Below are 17422 nucleotides of genomic sequence, written 5' to 3'. Positions count from 1 at the left end.
TATTGACCTTTTCATGGTTTGTGCATTGGGTGTCTTCTTCTTCATAGTCAAAGTCTCAGCAGGTATCAGAATTCCACTAAATGATTCAACTAAAGGGACTTTAATAAAGGGGCTTTCTACAGAGATGTGACAAAAGTTGATGCATGGAAGACCAATAATAGTAAGAAGCTGTTACTATCCTTAGGCCTAAAAGAGGAAAGGGGAGAAAGGTGTTTCTAGAGTCTTTGAGAGTGGATGCCCTGGAGAAGGGGCCACCTGCAGGAGCTGTGGTTGTAGAGGGGTGGGTACTGCCATAACAAGTCCGAAGCAGGAAGGAGCACGGAAGAACACCCAGCCTCTCTCTCCTCTGACCCACTAATCTCTTTCTGGTGTCTTCCTTTTGCTGAATCCAGTTGGAAGCTACTTGGCAGAGGAGGGGTCAACATTTCAAGGCACAGGGTAAAGGAGAGGCAAGTAGAGAATGAATCTTAGGAGACAAACAAGAATCACACATTCTTTATCCTGAGGCCATAAACATTTTAACATCAGTCCACCTAAAATGTGTTTTTTGGAAAAACTATTAGGTTCCTATTTTTTTTTTTTCATACAGGTAACTAGGTGACCTTTAGCCATTTATTGAAAAGTGTATTCTTTCTCAGTGATCTGTAATCTCACCTGTCATATTTTACTCTTCCATATATATGTGGATCTATTTCTGTACTCTCAATTCTGTTCTGTGGTACTATTTATTTATCCTTATGCCAACACCATTCTGTTTTAATTACAAGAGCTTTATAATAAGCCTTGATATCCGAAAGCACACATCTCTACCTTGTTCTTTAAACTTATTACAGCTATCTTTTGCCCTTGGCTATACCAGGTGAATTTTTGGATTTGCTTTACCAGGTTCCACAGGGAAAAAAATGAGATTTAAGTTGGAATTGCATTTAATTTATTAATGATTTAGGGGCAGGGGGATTGGTATTGATATAGTATTAAGTATTCTTCTTGTCCATAATTGATATGGGTCCCCATTAATTCTGATCATTTCATCTCATGAACTTTTAGAAAGGTTTCTATTTTCTCACTTTTCATTTTTGGCTGTAACATGAAAATAGTAATTCTGGAGTCTTTCTCTTTATAGCTGTTAATTTTTATCACTAAAACTAAAAGCCCGATATCTAACAGTTCTAAAGTGGTAACAAATCAAAGTGAGTTGACAATAATATCTACTTTATTAAAATTTTTTTCTACCTTTTCGTAATTTGGGCTTTAATTTCTTAAAGGGAGGTAAATGGCAATATAAATGGTGTTGAAATTATCAGTATTATTCCCACAAAAGCTATTTATCCACAGCCCCAGGACGGACTGTGCTGTGTTGTGTGTAATGAGGCCAAATGAATCGCAGTAGTCAAAGTCAGGAAAGCTGGCTCTTTTTAAGTGAGATTTTTTATTTGATGTGACTCTTTTACATGTATGTTTTCTTTGAAAAGAATCATCTTTAAGGATGATTAAATACATTCACTGTTTGAGCAAACAGAAGATCATAAAGTGTATATTTATTTGTAACAGAACAGAATGGCGGTGGGCGTCTATGCTATAGATGATATTTTGTGGTGTTTGTGCCATCCACTCTCCTTTCTAAATTTGGTGTTACAGATTTAACTTCTGTTTTTAAAAAGGGAAGTTACATATAGCTCATTCACACTATTATTTTCTCCTTAAAAGCCAGTTTCTCTGATAATTGCCCATTTAAGGAGTTTCATATAATTCAAACAAGACTTCGCTAAGTCATCAGTTTTGAAAGAAATATCACTTAGCAAGATTAAATCTTTTGTTTAATATTTAAACATATTTAGAAAAACAATTGACTGGATACACAAGTGCATATCTAATTGGCGTTGGTGTTCATCTAAGATGCTTGCTTTAGTTTTTCCCTACTTGACTTGACTCTGTATATTTCTGAAATTTTAAATATAAAATTACTTTATTTAAAATATACATATATATTTTCAACACTAAACACGGGACTAGTATTATTGGTCAGTTGGATTATTTTGGAAAAGTCTTGTTTATTCTGGCAACAGGTTTGTAAAAAACAGTTCCACACGGGTGACTAAAAGAAAAGATAAAAGCCTACACCATCTTACTTAAGTGTCACCCTCTCCTTCAGAAAACCAGTGAAAATTCATAGTGGCGAAGAGCTGATTCATTTTTAATTGTATACTATGTTGACATGTAAACTGTGTTCTCTCTCCACATATTTATTTTCTAATGATCCCTCATAGCCTGAAGTTTGATGCATTTTCTGAGCATTCATACGCATTAATAGCTTTAAATTTTTTTAATTTCTCAAAGTCAAATTTTTAGAGCTAGGACTGTAAAAAAATTTGGTCGAAATATGTAATTTGCATTCCCTAAATCACCATTCTTCTCTTAAATGACCTTTTTACTCATAGGTGATTTAAAGGTACACAATCCTAGATAGTTTCTATAATGGACATGAGAATACACAGCAGAAAATAGAATTTAGTCTAGCCAGCATATACATTTGCTTGGTTTTGAAACATAAAAGATAGTTGGCATTAGAACAATACTTTTAAAAATTATTTTTTCTGACATCATTTTGCAAAGTTTTTCTGGAAATTAATATCGGTTGATGATATTCAGAACATGTTTGATTATTGACATATTTTTATATTCCGTGACCAAGAAGGCATGAAGGTGACAAAGGTGATAACTGGTCATTTGAACCGTTCAGGTAATCACTTGAAAAGTTGGACAGGCAAATCTTTTTTTTTTTTTTTTTTTTACATGTAATTATCAAATGCTGCTCTGTATTTAAATATAATTTAACTGAAACTTTCATTTCTTTAAGTAGGAAGAGAAAATCTTCATAAAGAAGTATGGGATAGTGGAATTATGGTAATGATTTGTTTATCTGCAAAGTTGTTCCCCCAATAGTGAGGCTGTATAGATTATTAACTCTTAACACTAAGTACTTTGCAAGTGCCCATTAGTTCTTTTAACTATGTTAAACCCAAAAGGCATGTTTTAGAAATGCTGAAAAGCAGTTATAAGTACAATATTATATCACTCACAGTGAACTCTCTCTTTAGGAAAGTTCCCAAATACTGAATAGTTATTCATATGTATACACACACGCAGAGCTTAGTGAAAAGGTAAGGAGAGGAAACTTTTTGCAGGAAAGATTAACCCTTTGAGTTTTGGAAGCTGTTATAAACTTTTTAACATTCCTTCATTTATTCATTCAGTGAATATTTACCAAATGCTACTGTGTTCAGGTACTGTTCTAGAGGCTAGAGATAGAGTGGTGACAAGAATGACAGTTTCATGAAGCATATTGGAGATGAGTGAGGTGCTAGAAGGTGTGAGGAGTTTTATTTCTTTTTTTGCTGTGGTGGTTGTGGGTTATTAATTCTGTGGCTTAAAATGTGATGCTAACAAAGCCAAGGACAGGCAGGCTTAGAATTCTTTGTGTAAGAAATAGGATCATTGTTATTTCATGACTCTAGTATAGGTGGGGTTTGAAGCAAAGGGGTAACATATTCCAACACAGCACTACCGTCCTGTTGGCCTCTGCATGTTGACTCTCTCCTTCCTGTCTATAAATCATCCTCCCCTTTTTGAGGAGTTCATACTCTTCTCAAGACATTCAGTTTGAGACCTTCCTGGACTCCACATAATATATTTATGAATGTTAAAAATCTCACTGTTTCCAGGCCTCCCTGGAGTCAGCTTAATAAAGAGTGCAATTGGCAGGTCCTTCTCCAAGCCTCTGTTTACTCACCGTAACACATGGGAAGTAGTACTTGTCCTGCCAATGTCACAGGGAAGGTGTTATGAAGAGCAAACAAGTGAATCCATATGAAAATGCCTTGTAAACCGTCCTACTTCTGTACAAATGTCGGGGCCAGAGGTATTGCCGATGTCACAGCTAGGTGACTTGAACCATAATGAGTAACAAACCCAAGAGAATATGGATAGGACTGCTCAAACCTGTCTTCAGGATATAAAAAATAATTCAATGAAAAACAATTCAAAGAACATATCCTATTGAAGAGAGCATATTATCATTATTTCTACTATCATTATTACTACTCCTTTCTCTTAGGAATGCATAAATGTGAAGTTGGTTTTATATTCTTCCAATATGAACAGATGCTCTCATTTGAACCCTAAAACTCCTCCGTGAAGAAGGTAGTCCCCGTCGTAGTCACTTTTCATAGACTCCAAGCTCCTCCTCTTGTGGGGTATAGAAGCAGCCCCTGTGATGTCCAGGGTCTGATTCAGCCTCACTGCTAGCTGTAGCTGAGGCACTAGATCCAAAACCTTCTGACCAAAAGCATATGCTCTCTTTACTGTAACCAGTGCTGACCCTTAATCTGTGACACAGCAGATTAAGAAACCAAAACGTCAACAACTAACCCTAGTTAAGTGATCTAGTTGTACAGGATCTTTAAACTCCTACTCTAGGCCTCTTCATCTCACCAAGCTGGTTCCCAGGGACAAGGAAGACCTGGAAGCTGTGCGATTGCTAACACCACTGAAGTTTTCTGTGGAAACCAGGAGTGCCGAGTGTTTCAGAAGAAAATGAACTCCTCAAGAAGGGAAGATGGTTTATAGACAGGAAATGCAAAGTCAACATGCAGAGGATACCAGGAAGGTAGTGCTGTGTGGGAAATTGGGGACAAGAAGAGTTGTTTCTGAGAAGCGATCAGCAGTCTTTGTGGAGTGGCACCTGGAAGGAAGGAAACACTGGAATTGTCGCCAGGAAAGGCCTTGGCTTTCCAGCTGAGGAGAGGGTGAAAGCAAAAGCTAGAGTCTTTTAAGGAGGGCTGCTCCAAATTGGACCTCAAAATTTATCTGAGGATTTTAACGGAAAATAGTGGCCAACAGAATTAGAAGGAAACTAATGCCCAATAGAAGCCATCTTCTCTAAGTAATGGTTAGAAGGGACTAATCAAAAATGCTAGAAAAAAGAAAATGATTTTAAAAGCATTTTCTTCAAATAATATCGTTAAGATTCTGTTCCAAATTAGAATTTAAATATTGTCAGATTTTTAAAAGAGAAAAAAGTGTATCTCTAACAGAAGAATGACCCTGTCTCAGAAAATCAGAGGCATCATTGCAAAGCAGTCCAGTAACAATAAAGGAAACTTTGCAAAAGCAGCCCTTCGCTGAAGCTGAAGTTCTACTGTGTGAAGCATGGCTTCAGAGAGAAGCAGGTGGAAAAAACCTGACAAAAGCAAGTGGAAGAAGAAATAGAGAAGAGTTTGCAGAAGCAGATGAATTAACTGGTGGTATAGCGAAGTCTTAACTTGCTTGTGGCTAAAAAGTACTGAACCTGTCCGTGAGAGTATTTAGTTTTCCAAATCATTGTATCCTGTATCAACTCCTTGATAATCAGTTAGGTGATGTGACTTCCAGAATTTTATATTGAAGATTTATTCACAGTTTTTAGTTATCAGTAAATGGAAAGTACACACTGAGTTAGGATCTCTATATTTTCCATGATAAGGTTATTTAGCCCAGCCAGCTGTATGCAATGTATTTCATAACTGAAATGTTTACATTTTTTTGCCATAAGACCAATATTTTCTAAGTATATAGATGGATGATTATTACCAATATTTCGAGTGGAACCAGAAAGATAAAATATAATAAAGGAGAAAGAAAAATTAAAGTTTGAAAACTTTTAAAATCTTTGTTTCTCAGTTTATATAGCCAGCTTGTCCTTGTGTCATTTCTTTGGTGCATGCTAATTAAGTGCTAAAAGTGGCCCTCAGTTAGTGCAGCAGCCTAGTAGTTTGCAAGATGTGAAGGCACAGAAACTTTCAAGAGAAGCACTGAAGTGCAAACTAGTACCCAGAACTACAAAGCAGTGTTGAGAAGTGCCTCTCTGAAATTAAACTTATGAATATTTTTAAAAATTACCGGCACCATTCTATACTTAGAAAAGCAATGTTTCTTTTTTCCCTAAACAGGTATGTTCCTCATAGTTAAATGTGGATGGCTGGCCTAATTTCTTATATGTGAAAGTGAGAGGGAGAAACTCTAACTCTAAATCCTAAAGTAGGACTATTCTAATAGAGCTTTTAAATGTCCCAAAGAATGAAAGTGAAAATCACACTTACATGTTCACTAAACATTTCTTGCTCGTTTGCTCATGTGTGTGTGTGTATATATATATATATATATGAGCAAATATGAATACTAAATCATACCATTGAATATATATATATATATATATATATATATATATATATATATATTTAATCATGCCATTGCATACTGAAGAGGGGTTGACTTCAAAAGTTCTGGCGGGGCCTTTCCTTATCCCCGTGGACTTGGATCCCTGGGGCCAGGCAGGGATTCCTATGTTACCCTGTGGGGACTTGGGCACGAGGGTGGGGAGAGGGGGAGGGCGTTAACCACCTGGTGTTAGACCACATCAGCAGCTGTTGAAGCTGCCACTTCATGCTTGACTTCTTGGTGAAAGACGCCAGAATCTAAAAGTGGGGAGAGTGGGACTCATGTGTAACATATGCATTGATGGGATGTTACAACCTTCAGAAGTGTGGAAAGGTGAAAATCATTTCACCCCAAAACATACGTTGCTTCCTAAGAACTCAGACCTTGACTAAGCATGAACGAAATATGTGCTTTAGCAGAATTACGTGTTCACTCTGTAGACACAAATATTGTCACTTTGCTGTTCAATCTTTTGTACAGGAACACTGTATGTGAGAATCCTTGTGGAAAAAAAATGTCTGTGTCACAAAAATTCTGCAACTAACTTGCTAACTTCATTTCATGAATAACAGTTTAAATTCATTTTAAAGTTAACAGAGCCTCTGGCCTCCACTACAAAGATATCACAGGAAGAAATTATTGCAGCTCCTGTTACAATGGCTTTTCCTTAAATTGAGCGGGGAAAGTATAAGTGAGTGTGTGGTTTAGGAAACTGTTAGTAGTTAGTGTCTCTCTGAAAGTCAGAACTCTGAAAATGAGAAATATCTTGGCTTCCCGGCAAAATGTTTGAATGCTATGCCACCCAGGCACAAACTGAGCAGGACCTGCAGACAGTCCTAAGTGCTACTTCCATATGTGTTATGTGGAACACTATTATAATGAGACTTTCCAAAAATATCTACAAATAATTAGCTTTTGGCATTGGTTATTCTTAAAGAAAAATCTTTATAAGATTTTAATTATACGGAGGGTCCAGTAAAAACACATCATTCCCCTCAAAGATAAAACAAGAAACATGGCCTCTTCTACCAACGTTTAGCACAGGTTTAATTTCAATAAGATCATCAATTTGATAAATCATTACAGAACTGTTCAAATAGGTCTAAACTTGTCTTGATGTTAACGACTTATAATCGCCTTTATGTTAGGTCTTAAAGCTTTATTATACTTAAGTGTAGCTAGTAGAGTGGACCATTAAATGCCGAATGATCTGAGATGATATTGATTGGTGTGACAGCCAAATTCTTAAGGTGTCTGAATTACTTTCTATAACATCTTTACACTGAACGCTCATGTAATTTTTAAAATAGAATTTTTATTTTCCAGGGGAGCTGTCTTTCTTTTCCTAGTGCTTTTAAATTTTCACCATTTAGGCATACACAAAGCCTGTCCCAGCTAGTATAAATTTCCCTGCTAAATGTAAGTAGTTTAGAGTAGAAGTTTTCTTAAGGAGAAGGGGAAAGCTATCAACCTGAAATTTATGGGCAGCGGGTGGACCCTCTGGCCTGGCTTCGCTACCTGCGTGAGCTCTTTCAGGGCGCACGGTCCGGTGCCGGGTCTACGCCGCGGCGGCGCCTGCTACCGAGGGATGCAACTCGGTTACTTCTGTCTTGCTCGGAAAGTACTGTTGACTCGGTGACCCATTTCGAGTGCTGAGCCGTGGCCACCGTGCGCATGGGGCATTTTCTATCCCAGGCTCCAGCTGGAGCCCGCATCCTGCCATCGGATGTCTTTGTGGGTCACTCGTGAGACCTGAGACGGGGGTATATGGGAGTGTCCCAGTCGCAGACGCTGCCCCCCGCGCCCTCCCGGGATTCCAGTCTCAAAAGCCCCGCGGGTAACGTGGACGCTGCGCCCCGGGGTCGTATTTTTGCCCCCACCACGCCCCCGTAGGACCCTGTCCGCCCTGCTGACCGGCCCCAAGTTGCCGAATAGCTCAGATGCTTGTCATATTTGCGGTCGCGCGACTCAGCAGGCTGTGCGCGCGCTGCACTCGCCGCCGCCTTTGTCACTAGCCGCTCCGTCATTTGCATGAGTATTTTCTAGAGGGGGGATTATTGGTGGTCAGTAGTGGTTCCCTGGCCGGAGTGACTCCTTTCCTCTCTCCGTCCCTTTAAACCTTAAGAAAAAATAAAGGGCACGCCGGCGGGAGAGGGAACCGTGGGCCGCGCTGCCACCCGCCGGCTCGCGTGCTCCGCCTGCCCCTTCCTGCTCCTCTGGCTGCCGAGGCCCGGCTCCGCGTTTATCACGCCTCCCGGGACCGCCGGGGGAGGGGGCGGGGCCGGCGGGGGCGGGGCCTGCTGTGCCCGGGGCCCGGAGCTCGCGGGAGGCTCGGTGGCCGCACGTCACTCCTGCACGGCGAGTGCTGGAGCACGAGCTGCCGCTCGCTCGGTCAGGGCGCCCCCTCCGCTCGCCTCCAGCTTCCTCCTCCGCTGCCTGCCGCCGCCGCCTCCACCATTGTATAATGCTCGGAGCGCACAGGCAGAGGACGGCGGACTCTTAGCTTCGGTCTCGCCTCCTGCCCGCTCCCCGGCGCCACCCTCGGGCCCCCGGAGCGGGGGACTCCGCATGGAGCGGGAGTAGCTTGAGGAGTGGGCAGAAACCCCTCCTGATGCGTTAGTTCCCAGGTGGAGCTGCATGTGGTAAGTTCTCCCTGCACCAGGCTGGAGGGGATCCTCGGATGCGCTGGGCTCCGGATGGGTGGGGGGGCGGCGTTGGGACTCGGCCAAGGGCCGGGAGAACCGGGAGGGCGGAGGAGGGCCCTGGGCGGCTGTGAGGGTCGCGGGCGCCTCCGCGAGAGGGACCTGGGCTGGAGCAGGTACCCGGAGGAGTGCTCCTTCCCACTGCTTCCCGGCCCGGCGTCCTTGGACCACTGGGGCGAGGGCCGGGGACCCCCCCCCCCCCCCAGCGTAAGAGGGCAAATCTGCTGGGGGAAGGGCAAGGGACGGGCAGTCACGGACGGGGTCAGGAGGGGGTCGGGAGCTAACCGGAGCCTAGCCGTGGGGCCGAGGGAGCTTGGAGCTGTCGCTTTTACAGCTGGGATGTGTGTGCGTGTTGTGGCGGTTGTGTTGTTGTGAATGTGCGAGACTTTTTTTTTTTTTTATGGCTCGGGTTGCTGCCGCGAAGGCTGCTTCACTTTTGAGTTCCGTGGCCGGGTTTCCATCCAACTTGCTCTAATGTGTTTCTATGAGTTTTTCTGTATTTTGGGCTTAAAAACATCCCTCTCCACCCTCTTTTCGCCGGTGCGCAAGTGAATTGATTTTGAATATATATGTATACTAAGCTTAATGTCTCATTGGTTTTTAAGTTAGAAATCTACGAGTCATCTTGTTGGTGACCGCCTATGAAAGGGAGGGGGCTGAGGGGAGCCAGCTTTCTCAAACCCTGGACTTTGTACCATTAAGACAGGGTGCTGTCAGAGGGCCATTGCATCGAGAGAAAATTACAAATTATTCTTATTTTTTTTCCTTGGTCATGAGCTATCTTTTAACAGAAGTAATGATAATAATAGATTGAGATGAGAGTAGAGTTTTGGGTTTAGTCTCAAGTTTCATGAAAAGATTAGATATAGTTTGCCATAGAATAACTTTTTTGCTTTAAAGCTGGTTTAGTTTCCGGATGTTTCAGGTGGTGGAAAGTAAGTTTTTACAGGCACTGAATGGGAAAGGGCAATCAGCAGGGTGAGACATCCAGCCTCAAACTATAGCAGTTTTTATTTGAATCAAATTGAGCAGTTAGTCTTAAGAAAGATAGTACGTAAATGTTTTCAAGCTTTGTTCATGAACTATGCTTTTTAATTTCCCAATGTATGTTAAGAAATATCCATAACGTGCGTAAAGAGCCTAGAAGTCGTAGTAGCCAATAGGGATCCCTGAGGCCTTAAGTGTTCAAAGCAGCCTTTTATAATTAGGGACCTACCTCTGACAAGAGTGAAGTGGGCTCGTGGCTCCACTCAACTCCTGGAGGACAGTCCACCTGAGAGAGCTCCGGGTTGTTTTGCTCTTGGGGGTGGGGAATAGTTGCTCAGCTAACCAGAAGGCATGTCTCACCCCAAGAGCTCCTCCTACTCCTCCCCCTTTTTATAGCAGTCTATTCTGATTTGAGTGTGCTAGGGTGTGCAGGAGGATGAAAATACCCATTCTAAGATCCCAGCTCCTGGCAGGAGCAAGAATAGCTTGTTCATGGACCTCTGCTTTCCTCTTCATTTTATCAATTTCTTTGTGTGGGGAAAAAAAAAGAAATGTTAGCAGGTTTTTCTTTAGCTTCATTAATTGACTTAGAGGTATTATATGTTAATGTAAAGTTGTTTACGTCATTCATCAAGTTTGACACCCTTTAAAATAATTTTTACTTCTTTCCCCTCCTCCTAATTAAAATGTGTATAACCATGTTGCTCTCAAATGAGAAATTTTTTGAAATGGATTTGACAGCGTTTTTGTTTGTTTTAAATATTCTGCTCTGTTCCTTGCTTTATTACCATAGGTAGGAGAGTGGACTCACATTTTGTAAAACCAACCAAGTATAGACAAGAGGTGGCCTAGGGAACAGTTTTATTGTCAGGCGAGTGTCACAGCTTCTTAGGTAACAGCTGCTCAAGCTTGTTTCCCTTTAAGAACTAAGAGAAGAATATTAACTCAGATTTAGAAAATCTTTAGACTCCTGTTTGCTGAATCGTCCTCCTTGAAACCTATTTTGTTTAATTCAGAAGCTAAAATATAAATTTTACTCAGTTGCCATGCTCCGATTATTAATAATGAGCATAATAAAATAGTATATGTTATGCTATTTTGAAACTCATTTAAATTTATATAGCAACTGATAGCTTTTGGCATTCAGTTTTTTAAACAGTGCTCCAACGGCGGAATAAAAGTTACAATACTGCTTCAGAACATGAGTGTGCATGCGCACACAAACACAAAACAGATCAAAAAAGGTATTAGGGGAGGTTGAGGATACGTACATATATACATACAAATACTTAAATTTTTTTTTCTGTCAATAAAGTAGCAGATTACAAAATATCAGTATTAAATTATACTAAAAGTTTACTCTCAACCAAAACATTTTACACTTTAATAGCTAACAAAGGTAAAAGCTACATTAGAAACTTTTAGAGGTCTCTTTTTCTGTGATTTCTTGTTCACAATCACTAATAAAATCATGAAGCTCTATCTTGTATTTTGTTTATGTCAGAAAAAATTAAGGTGACTTTGCCAATATTATCTATGAATTAAAAATATGTATAGATAAATATGGTATTTAGGAATGTGAACTTTTAATTCACTGGTAGAATTTTTAAAACTGCTACAGCAAAGTTTTACTGTTATGCCATATTCTATAGGAGATAGCTATAGTTGCATTAGTTTTTTGGCAAGGGTGAGGGGGAGAGAGGGTGCGGGAGTGGAGAGAGAAAGAAACTGACTTACTCCCTCTCTGATTACTGAGTCCAAAGATCAGGTGTATGCTAAAGACACCATAAGACAAACTCCAGTTTTAAGTGAAAATGGTTTTGCAGTAAGGGGAACAGCCATCTTTATAGATCTTTCCATTAATTAATACTGACCAGCAGAATGTGAAAATCTAAAAATGCTATGGCCACTGCATATGCACAAATAATATATTTTCTACCCACTATTAATCATTCCTTAAACAATTGTCAGAAACCCACAAGCTCGGACTCCTGCTGAAGTGTGTGGATATTTAATTTAGTTTTAATATTCTTGAAGGAAACAGCTACTAACCAAAGTTGGCAAGTCTTTTTAAAAAGAAGTGTTGTCTCCAATGGCCAGTACAATTGGTGTTAAAGGCAAACTTCTGCCCTCCGTGCAGATGCTGGAAAACCCTGTGAACAGAACTGTCCCCTGGAGCGCCCATCACTCATTGTGTAGAGCAGTGTCTTTCTCCATGAGCACTGTGTGGCAGTTCATTCTTTGTATGAATCTGTGAATGGCATATGTCAGGCCAATAAGACAACATTCCTATTCTGGGTAATAAATAGACAAGTCATTTTGTTTGTTTGTTTGTTTCTTGAAGATCACAAGACAAACAAAACATACTTGGCTGTCAAAAAATTTTCTTTGAAATACAAATAAAAATTGAAAAATAAAAACACAATGTCTTTAAAAACAAATGATTTCTAATAGGACAAAACAGATGCTTATCATTTAAACAAGCACTGCATACCCACAATGCAAACTCCTTGTTGGAAATTCTGCTCTTTGTGGTCTGAGGGCTCCTAATGCTGGAAGGGCTCATTTGTCTCCTCTCAAGATCTTCTGTCCCTCATCTGAACTTAATTGGAAATACCTGCCAGGAGTCACTGAAGCAAACACCACATTTGATTTATCTATTTTAGAAACCAAGTATCACATAAGCTGTATTCTGCACCCACTGCAGCTTTCAGTTTAGAATGGAGTTGGCATCTGCTGCATTCTTGTCTGGCCTCCACTCACACTTGCACACTGCGTGTCCGGAGCTGGCCCTGCCTCTGAGCAGGGACGGCAGAATGAGGGGTGAGTGTGCCCCGCTCGGCACCGCCCTGAGTGGAGTGAGCTATGCGGATGCGTGGGGTGGGGGCTGGAGGGAGGAGAGTGGAGCACAGATCTGGAGCCGACTGTGCAACTGCTACAGCAGGTCTGACTAGTTTTAGGTGCCCAAAGGCAGCTTTGTTTCTCTAGTAACTCCGGGTAGCAGCAAACCTAAGTTCTTAGAATGAATTCATGTCTGTATTATTATCTTTTTGTCTCTCTGCAAAAACCTGTAGCTTTGCAGAGTTACTATTTAATTCTAAGCTTTTTTTCCTGTAAAAACCTTCATAAGCAGTTAACTGAAAAGAAGATGCTAAAGCAAGCATTTCGGTTTTGAGGAGTTTCACATAAAACAGTGAAGAGGAAGGGTTTCTGGCTCTTAAGGACATTTTATGCACACAGACACGTATGTGCATGCAAACTCACACTAATGTTTATAGTTGGCTATGTGAACCCGTTGGAACAAAAGTAAAAAGTTCTACTTGAAAATGCCATAATCAAAAAATTAAATATTGAAACGTCACTTTCTGCAGATCAACCTTTAGCCCCTTGCTCTCCTGTCCTCTCTAGCTGCTTATCATTCCACAGCACACTCCTGAGGCTTGGGGCAGGTCTGCTGAGGTACCCCACCCTGGTGTTTAGAAGTGTTGCCTGAGTTAAACTCGGGGAATCTGAAAGTCCCAAGGTCGTCTCTACACCAGAACAGGTTTGCATAAAATTCTAGCCACACTAACAAGATAACAAAGTGGCGACTGTTTTAAACTGATCCTCCCTGAGTGGTTATCCCATTTTATAATAACACATGATCCAGATTTGCTTTTCAGATTTCTTTCCTTTTTTGAGGAGGGACCCTCCATGTACGTGTGTACTTCTGTGTCTTCCCTGCTGTCACAGAGAACTGAACTGGCAGAAGAATTTGAATGCCCTGGTCTGCAGCCGAAGAAAAAATTTTTGCACTGCCTCTCTATTAGTTATGAACCTGGTAATGGTCTTTTCTGAGCAGTTATTAAAACAGATTGATTTTTAAAAATATTTTTACCTTCCCCGGAAATATAAAATAGATTTCACCTGGTGATCATTGTTGCAAAATGTAGATTCCTCAAGTAAGATAGGCAGGATGAATGGAATCTTAGTGGGTGGCTAGTGGGGTGGATTGGAGGCAGACTCTTTAAAGATCTTTGAAGGTCATTGAAGTCGAAGTATTAAGAGGTAGCTTCCTTAGAAAATATATATTTATTACATTTAGTGTGGTGCTCTGACTTTTTATTGTATTTGACTAAATGACTTTTTGTAAAGTTCTATGGGTCATTAATTATCAATATATAGAAGTACTCTAGAAGAAATACATTTGACCTCAAAATAGCCCCAAAGTAAATAAAAACAAATGGCTACCACATTTGAAAAGTATCATTCACTAAGCCCTCAAGTTCAGTTTGTATCCTCATTTCCTTTTTCTATTTTGTGGATTATTCAAGTGTATGATATGAAGTTTAAATTGGCTTTGTAAAACCTGATCACTAACCTGCCTAATTCTTAGGAGTAACCAAAATACGCATTCTGAATATGTATGTTGCTTAATGAAACAAGTATTTACAAAATAGAAGCTTATTTCCTCCCCTTTAAAGTCTCTTAAGTATGTCTATTATCCCATACCTTAAATTTTTATATTTGTATGTCATATTATAGACATACATATAGTTTTCTTTTAAGGAACCCAGATTTAGAGCATATAATTCAATGTTTAGTTTCACTCAGTAAGTAAATAAATAACATTTCTCTGGTTTTCCTCTTTAGACTGACTGTGGAAGTTAAAAGACGAAATATAGTCTGTGTTTGTGAGGAATATTTTATAATATGTCTTCTTTTAAGTGATCTTTCACAGTAATAAAGCATTCAAAATTTGAAAGCAACGATTAAAAACTAATCATATATAACCTTTAAGAAACACTTCCATAAAAAAACAGTTCTGATGTAACATACTTTTTATTTGTTATTCAGGGGCCAGTAGGTTCTGGCTAACAAAACCTAAAAGGAAACCTTTTGTTTTAACTAATATGCATTTTTTTTTTTTTTTTACAGATTTGCTTTAACAAATTACAGTTACCTGTTTCAATGTGACTTTTTTAGATATCAGATAGCCCCCTATAAAAAAAAAAAAGCTCACAAACTTTTGGCAAAGCATTTGATTTGTACCTTAAGCCATTCCCCCCACCCCACACGCCCTGGCATTGTTTATTAAAGGTCTCTGTAGTGTGAGGGGAAAAACAAGGTATCTTTGGGGAAAAGATGCTACAGGAGGGTTGAACTAGAATCCCATCCAAGCAATTATGAATGCTGGAGAAAAAATATTTTCATTATGCACAGGTATGGGGGTGGGGTGAGGCTGGCTAGTCTTTATAGGTCCATAATCTTGAGGGAAAGAAATTAAAATCCAAGTTTCTTTCCTTAATGTTAATGATGCTTTAGATTCAGCTAAAGATGTGTTCGTGACATCAAATTAATATGAAGTAGCATCTTCATTTAACTGATTATATAGTATATTACTTATAAAATAATAAAATATGTGCATATATACCAAGTTTCAAATGGAAAGTCTGGTGACAGTAGTTCATCTCTTATGAACGTTATCACTAAACATACAACATCATAGAACCTGAATTTATAATTTGAATAGAAAGAATTCCAGCGAGTAGTTAAACAGTAACTTGCTTCATTATCTCAATTTAACTGTGTTGCATTTTATTATTAAATGGCTCCTTCCCAATAGTCTTTATGAAGTTTCCCAAATAACTGACTGAAGCCATATCTGTTCAGCATGGAGGTAATTTCCGGTTATTAAGAAACAAGTAGGATTATTGAAGGCTCCTCTATACTAGAAAATTCTTAGTGCTTACCTTAAGATTCATTGTGTGGCTGGGAATCCACTTTAGGACCCCCAGTAGAAATTCTGAACTGTTGGCCTCTCCAAGTCCACATCTTATAACTTAGGGTTTGTATGTTTGTTGTTATGTGTATGCCCTCACTTCAGAAATCCTCCAGGAATTTTAACCATGGTTTTTGAAACATTAGTCTTCAACAAGCTTTTCTACACATAATATTTCCAGAATTTGAACCATGGCATAATATAATTTAGTTTGGTCTTGGCAAGGCTCTTGGCTTGGTTAGCAGTGTCCTGAGGAGACCGGAATTTGGAAACAGTGTAGGAAATGTGTATACTCTGAAAGATTGGTAGGTAGAAATTGCAGTGAATAATCAGACATCAGGATGCCTTGTTGCTCCGCTGCGCCCTCTTGTGGCTGGACGTGGAGTGCCGTCTTTCAGAGCTTAAAAGGAGTTCCGATTCCTACTGGGCATGCTTGTTTACATAGAGCATTAATAGTTTTCTTGTGTGTAAAATAACCTTTCAAGTTAACAAAACAGTTTTCGATGAGAATGTAAATTATTTCTTGTGCTTATTTGATTTTTTTAAATTTATGTATTGGCGTGTCGTATTTTTTTAAATTTTTATTATGGAAAATTCCAGATATACTCAAAAGCAAAGTGTACGGTGCACCCTTTTGTACTCATCAACCAGTGTCGACAGTTATCAGCATTTTGTCAATCCTGTTTCATATACACAGCCAGGTTTTTTCCTTGAGTATTTTAAAGCAAATTCCAGGCATTATGCCACATTGAGTATGTTTCTATTAAACTTAAGTTCAGAACGCATATTATTCTGCCCGGTCTGTAAGTGTGTGGTGCTTTCAGCCAGAATCCTTAGGTAAAATGTTTTAAATTGTTAGTATTTTCACTGTCTTTTGGAAGATGGTGACTGGTGTCCCCTACCTTCGTAAAAAGTTTGTTTTTTAAAACCCCAAATTCTCAGCTGTTGGAGGAACCATCATCAAGGTATTAGAAACATTTTATAGTACATGACAGTTACATTCTAAAAAGCCCATTTTTCTTTCCAGATGTTTATTAACCAAGCCATAATTTATCCCAAAGAAATATTTACTTGAAACATTATCTCTCAGAATTTGACTGTTTTGCTTATTACTAAATGCAGTTCGGTGTCAACGTTATTTTTTTTTCTTTTTCTAAGAGAAAAGTTTATATTTAACAAACCAATAGCGTCAGAAACTGTCTTCAATATAATACAAGTATGTAAAAATTCGGAGAAAGCTAGAGTTTCTTAAAATAAGGACTTAAGAAGACTTCCCCAAACAGTGAAAGTTTTTGTTTTGTTTTTGTTCTGTTTTTGTTTTGAGTTTACTTAGAGGTCGACTTTTTGGCTGAATTTCAGTTTATCTCCAGGCTTCAAGATGCTGTCAAAAAAGCAAAAAGGATTGTTCCCGTCGGTCTCCTCCGAAAGTCATTGTCTGATGATTAATAAGCAGCCAGCGCAGTGCCCCGCGGCCCCGCGCCCCCTGCGCAGGGGGAAGGCCGGAGGAGGCGCCGCCGCCAACAGTGGTGTCGGGTTACAGCTGCAGAATAGCGCCCGGGCGCGTCTAACTGGCTTCATCTAGTGACTGGCTTCATAATGACATTGCTGATTTGTTAGGGAAGGCTTTGTCTTACTTACCAATTAGCATGGATGTTGCTGCTGGGACCTCATCCTGAATGAGCTTTAGCTTTGGTGTTTTTTGTTTGTTTGTTTTCGT

The 17422-nt window shown here is 39.6% G+C and overlaps 1 protein-coding gene across 2 annotated transcripts in view; it reads left to right on the top strand.

Annotated features, from left to right (window-relative positions):
* Positions 1 to 17422, top strand: part of SERTAD2 (SERTA domain containing 2) — a 104259-nt gene that overhangs the window by 73358 nt on the left and 13479 nt on the right. The window contains exon 1 of one of the 2 annotated variants that reach the window (XM_016159829.2): positions 8575 to 8897. The exons of the other annotated variant lie outside the window; for it this stretch is intronic. The gene's annotated coding sequence lies outside the window, so the exon portion shown is untranslated. Of the gene's footprint in view, positions 1 to 8574; positions 8898 to 17422 lie in introns of those variants that run through there. 2 annotated transcript variants of the gene reach the window in all.

Source organism: Rousettus aegyptiacus, unplaced genomic scaffold, assembly GCF_014176215.1.
Source record: "Rousettus aegyptiacus isolate mRouAeg1 unplaced genomic scaffold, mRouAeg1.p scaffold_m13_p_7, whole genome shotgun sequence".
Classification (NCBI taxonomy): Eukaryota; Metazoa; Chordata; class Mammalia; order Chiroptera; family Pteropodidae; genus Rousettus; species Rousettus aegyptiacus.
This window is presented reverse-complemented; position numbering and strand designations above follow the sequence as displayed.